This window comes from Saccostrea cucullata, unplaced genomic scaffold (assembly GCF_032062105.1).
Source record: "Saccostrea cucullata isolate Sc308-1 unplaced genomic scaffold, CSIRO_AGI_Scuc_v1 ctg4972, whole genome shotgun sequence".
Taxonomy (NCBI): Eukaryota; Metazoa; Mollusca; class Bivalvia; order Ostreida; family Ostreidae; genus Saccostrea; species Saccostrea cuccullata.
Genome location: NW_026919172.1, coordinates 56,574 through 72,825, shown reverse-complemented (window position 1 = coordinate 72,825; position 16,252 = coordinate 56,574).

Here is a 16,252-nt window from a genome sequence, read left to right as displayed (position 1 = left end):
TGCCACATCTGACAGAACACTCACATTGTATATCTTAAATGAAATAAAAAACAACATATTAACACATTTAGCTGTCGAACTTTGACCGAGAGTAATTAATTAAACCTCAAAGTTTCCCTTTTCTTCCCTTATCTTAAGCCAAATCCTGAACTGTTCTTCCTTCTGGAGAATGCCCCTTTAGAAAACAGTTTCTCTCTTTCTGCAGACAAAGAGGCACTTCACATTTCGCACAAAAATACTGTGTCTTGGTACTTGGAAGTTTCTGTTCTTTTAAAGATGCTTCTTCTTTGCAGTATATGCAGTCTTTCCGATTTATCGATATCATCGGTAAGCACTGAAGTTCACATTCATTAGCAGGGAGACGAAGTTGATTTCCATCCAAGTTAATCAAAGAAGCTGCAAGACTCTCATGGTACTGAAGCTGACCGAATGTACCTGAAATCCCATGAATTGAACTTTCTGTCTTACACTTCATAAATTCCTTCATAATAATATAGGAATTTAACAATCATTTTGTCTATACCATGAAAAAACAATCTATTTCAGAGAATTCGTGTCCTCCGCTTAGGGAAAAAGTCGGATCCCCCTGACTGAAGTTGTAGAATTATTAAATGTATACATGTTTACTTAAGCAAATAAAATACCTGTATATTTTATAAATATTTGCTAAATATTCCAATAATTGCAAAAATGTATAGGAAACCATATAATTTAAGATGCGAAACATAATAAACAGAGGTGTGTGTCAACATTAAACATTTGCACATTTTTTGAAAACAGTACTATGAAAAATATGTAAAGACTTGTTAAAATTCATAATTATGATGCTGAATATTCCCAAATACTTCCTGCTTTTAAGAGAAACGTTCTTTTGAAGTATAAAAGCTAAAACGTCAAGAATTTTCCAACGTCTCCGCTGTAGATGACCTTGATTTCGGAACCTTCGAAGAGATCGAGCACCAAAAAGATAATAGTAATGCACCTCACATTTAGAAGCGGTTGAAGAGTTATTGTATCGAACATCTACCTCTGCGCTGATTGGTGAATAACCAGGATGCGCCCATTGGTTAAATCCACATTGAGAGTTATACATTTAAAAATTACAATTTACAAATACAGTTAACAAAGAAGGGAGGGCATATTACTTTGCCGCTGTCTGTCGGTTAAATCAGTCTATCTGTCTGTCAGTCCACCAAGTTTCTTTTCATTTTCAAAGAAATAAAACTAACTGATTTTATGTCGCTTAGGGTAGAGAACAGATAATTTCCCAAGAAGATGGACTGGAAGCATCCAGGGTAACAACTGCTGGGACCACTACAAGGCCTTTGGAGTTAAGTGCTGAACTCATTCCCCATTTACACATATAAAAGTAAAAATAACGAAAGTTTCATGCACCTGCATACAAGTCACAGCACTGTAATTGAATCTCTTAAAAGATGTTGGGAGCACTAGTTTATTCAACTTGTTTCACTTCACATCACCACAGTCACTGAAAGTTCACCGAGAAAGTCCTCCTGGATTTGGTGCGGCTCCAATTTGGAAGGCTTCCTCATATTCCATTTCTTCTGATTTGCTGGAGATGAGGATCCTTAAGAATATTTGGAAAATAAATGTTTACATTTTTCATCAGTAAAATCCTGTTAAATTCACTGAATTTTGATTATTATTCATCCTCATCTTTCACTTGTGCCAGGGCGATTTATGTGGAGTTGAATACAGTATATAAATATCTGATCACGTGATTCTGAGGGTCATATGACACTTACATGAAGGCTTCCCTCGGAAGTCCAAGATGTGTTCACCAAAAATATTATCAGTTACTCTATCTTCCTATATGAATTTTTTGAATTAAGGTTAGTGCATTTACATATACAATTTAACGTGGTTTTAAGTTCTTGACAGCCTTATCGTAGCCGCGGATTTTTTTTCCCTTAGAGAATATACATTACAATGGCGTCTGCTAAAAAGACCTCAATGATTTGCAGATTTTGGTAATGTACACAAATATTATGAGCTACTAGTACAGTGTATAAAACTTTTGGTAAATATGAATTACTGCAACTTTGCTAAGGTCATAATAACTAAAAGTTCAAAAGATGAAAATTCAGTTGAATGGTGGAAAACAAAAGAGAGTCTACTTAAAGGAATCTACACTTTAAAAAAAAAATCAACTTCAACATTATTTCAACACCGGCACGTTGTGACTTTCACCAAAGTGTTATGCACAGATATGCCAAATTGTACGTGTCCTACAAAAAAATTCAAATCAAACCTTACCAGACTGCACAATTATCTAACAAATAACAAGTACTGGATAAATTTCAACAAAAATGATGAAAAACAGCAGTTTCTTCAGATATTTTTATTACAATTGTGGTCTCTTTTATCAGAAAGAGAGAAAAAAATGCATACCTTACAAGATTGTGCCAGATGTGAGGCCAGTTATCCAACATTATCAACTCTGCACACGTCTATCCGAGAAAGCACAGAAAACATGTCAAAAGCTGGAAAATTAGCTGATGAAATAGATACACTAACCCCAAACAAAACTGCAAATGAGCAACTACAAGTGCTGAACATTTTAGAACCTATCTTTAAATCAAAATTTCAAACTGCCCTTAAAAATGCTGCTTCATTCCATTTCAAATTAACTGAAAAACAATCAGTAGTCCAAAAATTCAAAGAAAAAATCATTGAGACAAAAAAGCAGTGAAAAAGCTTTAAACATCCTCTCAATTGAAAATGGAATTAACTCTTTTCTTTCATCTGGATTTTCTTTCAATAAGAGATAGAAAAGCTGTTTCTTTGAAACACCGACGGCGGCAAGAGAACGCAGTGAAAAAAACAGCAAAAGTGGTCAAGTCTGGGGAGAGGAAGGCAAAGAGACATACAGGCAATCTAAAAAATTACAACTTTGAATAACAAGCATTTCTAAAGCATGTAAATGCAATTCCATCTGGCTCCAAAGTAAGTTGGAGGGGTTTAACCATTAAATTCAACTTGACTTACAACCATGGGGTGAGACCTCCAAATGCTGGAAGGCTGGAAGCTTTAGGTGTGAATGTGGACAAATTCAACCCCCTACAAAGGCTCAGTGGTAGAGATTACTTTCAGAGGGTTCGCAGAGCCAAGTACATGGCTCTGTTTATACAATGTACAATGGTTCTCGAGGACATGATGTGTCTCTTCAGGTTCATGGTAGGAAATACAGGTACTAGATGAACACAGATCAGTTCAACCTCTTTAGAAACCTTAACCATAAAGAGATTTACATAGAAAATACTCGGCATCTCAAGTTCTGGCATAATCACAGCCTCAACCATAGTTATGTGGCCTTGATGGTTTCCACATTATATGATCCATCCGTGTTCCTCACAAATGAGGGGTTCCGAGAAAGATTTTCAGATAAAACCCCAGTCACAGCGAAGTCGATGATGTGGTTACTTTCTAGAGTGTTTTTAAAAAATAATTCCTGATCTTGAAGAATAACACATGTTAGTCTGCATGGATTGTGGAAGAATATTAATTTTCAAAATGTCTGTTATATGCACCTCTTTTTCTGTGTCAGCTTCAGAACATGATTCTGTGTGTTTCATCAGTTCTCGTAGCAAAAATTTTCTTCCACATGTTACACATTTCTCTTCTAAACTTCATTCACTAGACTTAATCTAATGAGGATTACATGTATCTATAGAAGCAGTGAAAAGAAAAGAAAAGAAAAATATTTGTATAGATTAATAAGGATGATTCAGAGGTGCAGATGTGAACACCTTAGAACTGAAGGTTTGCGATTTCTTGATATTCTAGAAATTGCATCACTTTCAATGAATTTAAGCCCTAAAATATATACCAATCCAGGAATACATTTTTTGTTAGTATAGTCTATCCTTGGAGGACAAAAGGATTTTCTAGTTGACTATCGTGATGCAAGTATGGTGGATGTATTCAAAGACTCTTGTTCTTTAGTGGACGTACGTGAGGACAAGGAAGTGCGTCTCACTAAGAAAATTCTGTAACGTGTCAGACCTGGTCGGTCAGTAGGCCCGTACTCGAGTTTTACTGGGGTATGATTAATGTAATATATACAAATATATTATAGTACTTACCACAAACAAAAATGGATGCGCGGGTAGATTATATATATATACATATATATATATATATATATATATATATATATATATATATATATATATGATATATATTGACTGATTTTGATTTGTATTGATATAAATAATAAATTCCTGAAATATAAAAAAATCGTAGGTTTTTCTTAGTGCATAGATTTAAGATTTTATTCTGCCTTCTATATAATTCCATTTTGCACACTTTTTAAACTTTTATGACAAAATATAATAAAATTCTCCCACTCTACTTTGTAAACATTATTCAGGTTGTCAATTTAAATATTAATCAATGAGCAATAATGCTGATTTCTGAAAATAAGTTTGTGTGTGTTATTTATCCTTAAATCAAGTGACCTTCGTGATTTTTTTTTTATATACAATGAATACTGGCACCATCCTGGTGCCTTAATATGACACATGCCTGAACAACTGACTAAACAAGTCAACAGACACCTAACTGGCGACTCCTTAAAAGTGGCCTTCTATGCGGACACCCGCCTGGGGTCTACTGCTCACCAAGTTATATTTCAACTTTAATCAAGCTAAGTGGCTTTAATATGCTTACACAGTAAAAAGCTATACTTGTGACAACGTTTTCTATCAAAAAGCAATTATCAATTCAGTGACTTCCACGACTTTGCTATATCATTTGGAACCGCAATTTACATTCGTCAAATGGTTTACGCCATGACCGTAGAATCCTGGTAAAGAAGACACTGCGTGCATGCACACTTCACGGAGCAAGACTACAAAGATACAGACTCAAGTTAGCATCTCTAGACTCTTTGAATTTAGTCTATATGATTTATCATTACGTTTCATTTGATTTGATGATTTAAAGCTTTCGGTTGTTTTAAAATTTTGTATTCGTTTGTAATTCGTTTTTGTTCCTTTAGAATGCGTTGCTTTGTGTTTTTTTTTACTTCTGTTTCAGGTGTAACCACCAAAGTTTGGTATATATTCATTCAAAATTATCTGGTTTATACATTTAAAGCAAGAGAAATCTTATTGTCATGGAAACTTTGTGAAATGTAAATTGTCATAATATTCATACTCTCCATTGCCTAAGTTACACTTCCACATCTTATTAAAAAAATCTCTTTGGAAAGGTATCCAGCGTTAGACGGAAGTGCTGGATTATTGTTTTATTTCTTCCGCCATATCCTTACAGAAAAACTTACCACTGTCCATGCATTTATAAGAGTCTATGGGGATGATATCTAGCATAAGATTTTCGTGAATATGCTCTACTGTCGGGGAATAATCAGAATTGTAAATTTAAATAGTAAACCAACAAGTATTTTAATGGGGTATACCTCTGAAAGTATAATTAGAAATTTGTACCTTCTTCAGCAAGCTTATCAAACCAGGCACCATCTACTACAGCAAGCTTATCAGACCAGGCACCATCTACTTCAGCAAGCTTATCAAACCAGGCACCATCTATTCCAGCAAGCTTATCAAACAAGGCACCATCTATTCCAGCAAGCTTATCAAACTAGGCACCATCTACTTCAACAAGCCTATCAAACTAGGCACCATCTATTTCAGCAAGTTTATCAAACAAGGCACCATCTACTTCAACAAGCCTATCAAACTAGGCACCATCTATTCCAGCAAGCTTATCAAACTAGGCACCATCTATTTCAGCAAGCTTATCAAACTAGGCACCATCTACTTCAGCAAGCTTATGAAACTAGGCACCATCTACTTCAACCACCAACTTAAATCCAGAAGAAAATGTAAAGAGTCTGTCTAAAAATTAACGAGTTATTGTAATCATGTTATTAAAACAATCATAATGTTTATTGCATTTTGAATTTAATGTACTAGAATCTGTTTAATTTTTCAGATTTCAACAATATATCAGGAAACTCCCTTTATGCAACAAAAGAAAAATACCATCGTGCCTTCCCATTTCTCTCCAATCAGAAGATCGCCTAGATTGATGGGAAAATTGTAAGCTTTAATTGTATTCGTAAATTTTTAAATTACACATCTGAATTAAGCGTAAAGAAAGATTAACACGTAATAAAACTTCAAATTTTAGGCCTCAAGATTGGAAACTGAATCAACGAAGTGTTATTCACCCATTTCTACCAATCCATTCCACTCCAGAAATAAAAAGACATAACCTTCATTGTTGAGTTGTAACCTATCCTCCAAAATGTCATGGAATCAGAACTCGTTAGTGTGTAGTGACGATAGGGTTCATTTATTTTTTGGAACAGTTAGTTTAATAATTATACAATCGATAGTTGTAAAAATATTCTCTTTTAAATCGTTTTAAATATTACATTGATGTTGATTATTATTTGTTAGGAAAGAAGGAACCACTTAAAATCAATAGGAATACCCCCTCCCTCCCCTCTAAAAATCTTTCTTAGGATTGGTAAAAGGTTGATAATTTTTCCTGCCTTTTTAAAAATTATATTTTCTTCAGGGACTGCAAATTATATATATATATATTTATAAAACAAAGATCATTAATATTACATTTAAATAATACTACATGTATATAAAGAAGACAACTGCCATATTTATGAAAAGAGTGACTCTCTTGCCAAGGCCAAAGTAAATGCAACTTCCAAGAGAACAAATACAACAGAAACTTCATTGTAGAGGATTTGTCATTTCAATGGTATTTCAAAAAGATTGGGACGGAGAAGATTTAGAATGCCGCGTTTACAATGAATCTCATGTACTATGTCATGGTGGACAGACCTCGACCCCCCAACCCCCCAACCCCGGATACTCAACCCTGGTTTTTTTTTTTTTAACAATTATATAAGTTACACTTATTCATCATGTGTACCTTACAAAAAAAAATCTTAATAGCCACCGTCTAAAAATATGAGAAGAAAATTACCTTAAGTTACTTTTGCAAACATCTTTCATTTGATGGGCCATATTAATAAATGCATACAATACATTTGTTCAAATTGTGTTTCATGTAAAGTTAGACTGCTACTTTAAGCTACATGGGGTGGATTACAATTTATATTGAATATTTTTTGCGTGGTTCTTATTATAGGATGAAATAAAAGAGCAGTCAATCAGAGGAAAGGCTTAATATAAGTGATATCAGCATATTCAATTCGACTTTTGGAAAATGTAAGGAAAAGAAAGCCAAATTCAATCAATAAAAAAACATATTTCCATCCATTTAAAAAACCATTATAAGACGTCATCTATGAAGAAAAGGGAAAAAATGCCATCACTTTTGCTTAGAACATGCCACTTCAGAAATGATGAAATGTACGAGATGAAAATAAACAAGTTTTATCACTATATAATGAACTAACTGACAGTGTTACTGGACAACACACGTTTGAAGATGAAATAGATGATGGGATTGGACCAATTGGGAGTGCAAATGTGAAAAAAATATAAATCTAAGAAAGCACACCCTTGCATGAAAATATAGCATTATAGAAGAAGATGTCAGAAGTTTTTCACAGATTTGATATGTACTGAAAGTTTTTATGTATTTAACAAGGAATATGAAAGGCTACAAAAAGACAGCAAGATGATGTAACTTATGCATGAGTTGCAAAATGCATTGTATCAATGCTTACTAAGAAATCAAGAACCGATAACCTTAGCATTAATTCTTTCTTTCACAATTTCAAAGGGAATCATTTGCGCTCCGTTATTTGGAGACCTCATATTTTCATATAAAGCAGAATTCGTGCAAAAGCTTACGCCTGAAAAGAAGAAAACTCTTGTTGTGGCCTACAACTAGATGTTTAGATACATCGACGACGTAATGTCAATTAAAAATGGTTATATTCATTTCTACGTCGGTACGGTATATCCTGGTGAGCTTGAGATAAAATTTACAACAGAGTCTGACACATCTGTTTCATAATTGGATATTTTACCTGAAAAGGACGATCGTCGTAATCTAACAACCAAGCTATATGAAACGTGATCACATTTCGATCGTCAACTAATTATTTTCATCACCTGCATACGAAGTGTATTTATCTCAGTTGATTCGAAACACAAAAGCATGCTCTACATATGAACAATTTCAAATCGAGGTAAATTATTGACAAGCAAGTTGATGAAACAAGAATCTGAACAGTCTCCATTAAAGTCATTATTTCATAACCATGAGTACACGGCAGAGGAATTATTCAAATGAAACAAGAGGCCCATGGGCCACATCGCTCACCTGAGAAGCTTTGACCATTCTGTTCTTTACCAGATTTCCCCCTTGTTATACATAATGCATTCCCTCCCTACCCCACTGATCATAATTTAGAAATTTTAAATCTACACTACCCCAAGATCCTTTCAGGGGCACATATGTTTCATCTTTTTTGGCCCAGTGGTTCCTGAGAAGAAGATTTTCAAAGATTTTTCCTATATATTTCTATGTAAAACTTTGATTCCCTATAATGGCCCCACCCCTCCCCCGGGGGCCATGATTCCTACAATTTAGAATTTACACTACCCCAGAATGCTTACATTCAGAAAAGCTTCACTTTTTCTGGCCCAGTGGTTCTTGAGAAGAATATTTTCAAAGATTTTTCCTATATATTTCTATATAAAACTTTGATTCCCCATTGTGGCCCCGCCCTTCCCCCAGGGGTCATTTCAACAATTTAGAATCTACATTATACCAGGATTTTCCACATAAGTTGCAGCTTTTCTGGCCCATTGGTTCTTGAGAAGAAGATTTTCAAAGATTTTTCCTATATATATCTATATAAAACTTTGATTCCCCATTGTGGCCCCGCCCTTCCTTCGGGGGTCATTATTTGAACAATTTAGAACCTACATTATACCAGGATGCTTCCACATAAGTCTCAGCTTTTCTGGCCCATTGGTTCTTGAGAAGAAGATTTTCAAAGAGTTTTCCTATAAATTTCTATGTAAAACTTTGATTCCCCATTGTGGCCCCGCCCTTCCCCCAGGGGTCATGATGTGAACAATTTAAAATCTACATTATACCAGGATGCTTCCACATAAGTTTCAGCTTTTCTGGCCCAGTGGTTCTTGAAAAGAAGATTTTCAAAGATTTTTCCTATATATTTCTATATAAAACTTTGATTCCCCATTGTGGCCCCGCCCTTCCCCTGGGGGTTATGATTTGAACAATTTAGAATCTACACTACCCCAGGATGCTTCCACATAAGTTTCAGCTTTACTGGCCCAGTGGTTCTTGTGAAGAAGATTTTTTAATGACCTAACCCTATTTTTGTCTTTTCTTGATTATCTCCCCTTGCAATGGGATATGTCCCTTCATTTTAACAATTTAAATTCCCCTTCACCCAAGGATGCTTTGTACCAAGTTTGGTCAAAATTGGCCCAGTGGTTCTTGAGAAATCGAAAATGTGAGAAGTTTTCAGACGGACAGACAGACAGACGGACGGACGACGGACAAAATGTGATCAGAAAAGCTCACTTGAGCCTTCGGCTCAGGTGAGCTAAAAACCAGTTGGAGGAAGATATAAAGATGTTACGAGTTTGCAATTAAGGTTAAATAACTCAGCATAAACTTTTTAGGGAGCAAAATGAACAGCTTTTGAATGATATCGGACTTTTGAATTTGATTCATTTTACAATTACCGTTATCTAGAAATGTATTTTAACTACAACTTTAAATCATTCAAAATACATCCATTATACATTAAATACCGTGTACTTTAAACTATGAACATTAGAACATTGATAAGTCAAGGCATATAACAAAACAATGCACCAACAATGATTTTTTTCTATATTACAAGTGAAAGACTGTGATAGATGACAGAGATCTGCCAATGCTGTAACATCAAGAGCCCCTTCTGTAAGTCTCACCAGTGGCGAATGATGTGAGGTATTATATTTGGGTTGGATGTGGTCAACTTTAAAGAGTGTATATAGTTATAAAACTATTACTTATACATATTACTTTTACAAATGGGTTGAAGCTGAAGCTGTACAATAAAAAACTGCAAACGCCATACCTGCATTTCTGACCAAGACAATTCTGTGTCATGGAACTCCTACCATACTGGTGACCGACATCGATTCCAAATTCAAAAACCAGACTTAAAGAGCTCACCACTTACTACGCAATCCACCACATTTGTACCACACCGTAGCATCCCCAAGTCAATGGCCTTGATCAGAAACCCAACCAGACGCTGAAACAGAGTCGTAAAGTAGTCCATGACAATTAAAACCACTAGCCTAAGTAATCAACATGACAACGCAGTCTTCTATCGCCTACTCTCCAATTTACCTAAGAGAGCTACGAACACCGAGGATGGGGCTTCAAAATCAACTTGAACCCTAGACAGACTTAAGCTTTGATGAGAAAATTCTGACAATCGAATTTAACAATCATTTGACTCTCAAAAAAGAATTTTTCAGGAAGCTGGGGACAACGTTTCCCGTGCCCAGAAGTAGGAAACAAAACTATGACAGACGCCACAACATAGTAAGGCACGGTTTGCAGGTAAACGGCCAAGTTCTCCTTCAAAAGCTGAAGCGGAACACAAAAAGGGACACAAAGATGAGAAGTGGCTTTATTGTGGGAGAGGAAGCCACTATTGATTAAAAATTGTTGAAAAGAAGCACGTGTGAGGAATGTGGCGATCCTATAATACCGTCCAGCATTGAGGAAGGGGAGAAAATAGCGACAGGGATCAAGAACAAGTTTGTATGCATTGTAAGTTCTTTTTTTTTTTCATTTTTCAAAATTAAGCCTTGATAGAATAAAATTTTTCCGAAAATTTTAAATACCGTTAGACATTTTATATGAAAATCAGTAAAACCTTGTTAGGTAATATACATTAATTGTTTTGATATGTTTTTTTGTATGGCATTGCATGGAAAGGTAACACAATTTTACATTATATATAATGTTAGAATTGCACACACAACATAATACACATCAAAGAATTTTTAAAATTTATTTTCATTGTGCATTTAGTAGAGTGGATGTTTCCCTCCTTTTATGGAGGTCTCCAATATTTCGGTGTTTAAATAAAACGAAAGAAAAATTTGTCCTGATTTTTGCAATCGCTGTAAAGAATATAATACCGATATAATATTAAAATGTAGCTCATTAATTCGGTCAATTCATAGATACGTCGACTTGATTTAAAAGCAGGTTGATCTCGAACTTTCTGCCCGGTCGATATGGTTTTCTGTGATGTTGATATATCAAGCACGGTAAATAAAGAGCAGATTTGCCAAAAAATGGAAAGGTATTTAAATACTTCTTTCCGGTGATTATTTAAAGTAAACAAGGCATAAAACAGCTTTCCACTTTCAAGAAGGACATTGCGTTTCGAGATAATAAACACCACCAGGCAGCCTGTGTATGGCCATGAACTGGAGACTTACGAACTTCCTGCTCGGTTGATAAGGTTTTCTGTGAAGTTGACATAATTATGGATAAACTTCATCAAAAGGATATACCTATTTAATATATATAGTTCTTTTTTTTATATTTCTTTCAGAACATCAAAGTGAACGTGTTGCACAAAGGTCAGAACATGACAAAAAAAGTAAATTTTCCGAAAATGGAAAAATTCTGAAATACTTTTTCCCGGTGATAATTGAAGATGAACAACAACTGTCAACGTTCAAGGAGGAAATTGCCCAGAAACTTCTTCCGGGCAAATTTTATAAAATACTGAACGCAATGAGCCATCCGGTGTACGGTCATGAATTAAAGAAATCCACTCACAAATGTCAAATGAAAAGGAATTAAGTTCAATTAACTGTACTTCATATTGAAAAAAAAAGAAAGTATTTGACCAGGTGAACAAAATGCCTATTGCTTTATGTTAAAAAACGTATCAATTGATAAAATCTGAACTATACCAATATTTTCATTTATATTTCAGTAACATTAATTTAAAATCTCCAAAAATATCGCAAAAACGAGAAATTTTATTTTCTCATACAACATGTACAGAGAGACCACCATCTGCATCTTGAAGCAAGTAAAGAGATGGCAGCTAAGGCTAACCGCGTAAATATTAGGAATCTACTGTACCAAAGTCCTGGGGACATATTACCACCTATATATTGGAGAGTTTATGTTATTCATGCCAAAGATAGGGTGGTTGGATCAACATCATCAGAAATGACTAGAAAGATCATTGACTCATTCACAAATTCAAAGGAGAAAAACTCACAGCTTCCTAAAATTTTACAAGTGGCAAAGGACATCTATTTTGAGTTGACTGTAAACTTAGATACAACAGATGGTCTTATTAATGGAGCTTCCTGCAAAATTAAAGTCATTGACATCATGGAGAGAGAATCACAAGCTTCTGGTGTGATATGGGTAGAATTTGATGCACCTTTAACTGGAGCCAAGTTAACAATCAGTTGAAAGCTCTAATACTCTTGCCATCAAAATCAGTGGACTCCGATATAGCCAGCATCGAAGCAATACGCTAGACATAATGGTCAAGCTTTACTACTTTTGTCTAGATGAGAACTGTCAGAGATCCGCTTACGGGATAGCACTATCTATAAAGTACCCTGTGGAATATTTAAATGCCATCAAGCATTCTTAAAAATTGGAATACTGTCACTGATGTTTCAAACCGGCAAGGGTGGATGGCTATGAGGTCAGGGAATAGGTCATACACATTAATACTCACAATTTCACTACATTACTACATGTAATTCAGATTCATTGCACTTTGTGTCCTTGTCAAATTACATGAACGTGTCTGTTGATGATGTTGTTCACTACTGTCGTTCTTGCATGATTTTCTTTTCCAGTGTGACAAAACATATTGAAATGTTCCTCTACTCCATGGTTGAAAGGTAGCCACATATAAACAAGTTTTAAATGGACATTTATGAGAACGTATTACTTACAAGAACTCCGTAAGCATAAAATTAATTCGTGCATTATGACTTCGTAATATCTCATTATTCAATGGCAAGAAAATCCTATGAAATTGAAAGATACTTCTCACTACAAATTACAGATAAGTACTCGAAGAGACCTGCAAGTCTATTTTTAGGTCACCTGAGTCACTTAGCTGACCTATTGCTATATGTTTTGTCCGTCGTCGTGCGTCGTTTGTCGTCAATCGGTCGTAAACTATTGAACATTTTCAAACATTGAGTCAATTTCAACTACATGTATATTGGGCATATAATTTCAATGGGTGATGAGGAACCAAAATTGTAAAATTTATGGCCCCTGCTTCCCTGGGCCTGAGGGGCGGGGCCTCAACAACTAAAATTAATGCATTCTTTTAAAATCTTCTTTACCTTTTGACATCAAGCAGTCAAACTGATGGCATGTTTGTAATCAGCATTGAGGCCGACAATTTTGATAAAAATATTTCATGGCCCCAGGACCAGGGGTTCTAATGCTAGGGTGTGTCTATATTGATTTTAGTTAAAATATTGTAACGTTTTTCCCTCAATGGAGTGTTTTGTTGTTACCTGCGTCACGAAATATTGTGGATCTCGTGTAGAAGATAGGCACTTTAGACCTTTATAGATCTAACATCAGAACAACGACAAAGTTTGTTTCAACAACTGTTTTTTTAAAAATACCCAAACGCAGTTTACAATCCAGTAAAAGCAATGTCTCAATTCACTAATCTTATATACTCTGTCTGATACCTAACGTGATTTAGGGCATCTAGTTAGGGCGTTAGGCTCCATCGTTAGGGCAATCGGCTTTATCATTAGGGCACCTATAAGGGCAATCGGCTACAGCCATTAGAGCCTCTGCACCATTGTTAGGTATCAAGACACTTGATACATTTATTGCATCTGATAAGCGCCATTATTAGGACACTAATTAGACTTCCAAGATAAGGGTGCTAATCAGGTACCATGGTTAGGGCTTATGAACAAAAATAATATTTTATTAACACTGTAGCATATTTACATATAAAACAAACACATTACAATACATTATTTTTTTCTTGAAAATCCTCTTATCTGCTCCTGGGTATTGTATTGGAGCAACTAACCAAGTACATTGAAAAAGGCTTAGAACTTCCAAAATTGTTAATTTCTTAACCCCTCGCTCGGAGATTCTGGTGTTAAAGAGGGGCTCTATTTATTATAATATAGTGAAATTGCAAAAAAATTCTTGGAATATCTTGTTTCTTGGGCATAAACTAAAATTTGTATCTAAGTACAAAGTTATTATTAGCAAGAATGTCTCTTACAAAATTGTGAATTGAAACACGAACCAAATTGCTGAAAAATGTTACATGACGCTCAGGTGACCTATGAGGTTCGTGGGCCTCTTGGTTACAAGTTCCTCCCTTTATCCAGTGATGTTCAGATGTTTTATTTTTCTTATTTCCTCAAATGCACTTATTTGAATTTTTTTGGTTTGGAAAAAAGGCCTTGTGGTACTTGTACTTCAAACTGGAGTAAGAACTCCCTCGCTATATTGACCCTACAGCAATTTGTTGACTTCGACCAGATAATTGTCTGACGTCACGGCGTCAGACAGTATTAGATTTAACCAGGGCTTATTTATGCAGTCGTTCCATGAAATTGTTTAGATAGCTTGATGGTGGACAATTCGATACATGCATAATCTCCAAAGACGCATGTAGCTGGTCCCAGGAGAAATGAGCTTTTACTTACATTACTGAATGTTCTTGTGTTTAGTATAATCCGTGTTTTCATCTTTGAACATGTCCGCTTCACTTCTCTATACAAAATGCCTTATTAAATAAATCTCACTTGCTTTGTGTTGTGTATCAAAGATTAATAATTAAGTCATTTTGTATGCTATGGTTAAATAATTGAATGCATGCTTCAGTAAAATTATACCTTGACATTGAAAGACTTGTACTTAAACATCAGGCACGTGGTCAAATATTTTCTCCTAATTGCCCTGTTCCACGTGTTGTAAAAACTGATAATAAGGTGCCCGAGAAAAATGCAGCACTTTTAATTCTTTATTGTGTAAAATAGATTTGTTTGTTGCTGAGGTGTTATACTTCACTCCTATCCAACGATTATATTTTGGACGATATTACATTGTAAATTAGTTTGCATCTTCTTGTTTCTTTTCCATGATGCTTCAGTTCAGAATTTCATCAATCAATTACGTGTTAAAGAGAATCATTGTACATCAAATGGTTTGAGAAGCAATGAAAGCTTTCAAGAACAGCAGGGGAATGGTCAGCATGTGTAACGCTATGCCAAGATTGTTATCGCCAGGGTTAAAGGCCGAGCTTGACCTACTTGAAAATCCGGTGGTAGTGCAATTAAGCAAATTTGGTGTAGGGCGGCGCTTACTGCTGCAGCCAAGTTAAAAATAAACTCCAGCATGCTGATAACAGAAGACAGCACATGTGTTACTTGGCTAAACAAGTCGCCCACTGTGATAATCTGTACAGAGTATAAACAAATACAAAGCAGGATTTACAAGACTCGCTGCTGATTTATTGATTAATTACATTATTGATTATATAAAATTCTTATTAAAATAAAAAAAAATTAATTATTTCAAATACATTATAATATTGATATTTCATATATGTACAAAATTTTCTGGACTCAATATTAATATTATAACAGTTCATTTCAGTAAAAGCTTTCTACATATTTACACCAAATATTATCCCTGTATCTAAATGTTAGTTTTTTGTACACTTTCTTCCCTTTTTGGTTTCGTGGGGCATTCGGATTCCTGGAATGATACACAGAGGTGTGCTCCCTGTCAACGTTCTCATTCCAGTGGCACACAGCTAAGTTTGATCTGAGTTTATACTGGTTTTCTCCAAACACTATTCTCTTGTCTTGAAATATGTTCATGACATTATTAAAACTTTCTACATAGAAAGTATCTTTACCTAAAACATAATCCTCGGGATATTTATAGATTACTGATCCTTTCAGTGCATTTTCTAAAAGTTTTTTGGCGATTTTACTTGTTAACACCACTCGAGAAGGTTCATACTTTTCATCCTTTCTGCATCATGACTCTGGATGGCACTTTTCATGCAAGTTTTCATAGTGCGGAATTATATTCTCTATAAATTCTTGTAGTTTTTTTGGATTTCCTTCACAGTGACGAACAGCCCAATGAATATGAGTGGCAATTGGTTCGGTCTTGTCAACTAGCTGCTCACTCCAGGTAAAACCCTCGGACTTCTTACTGCCACTGG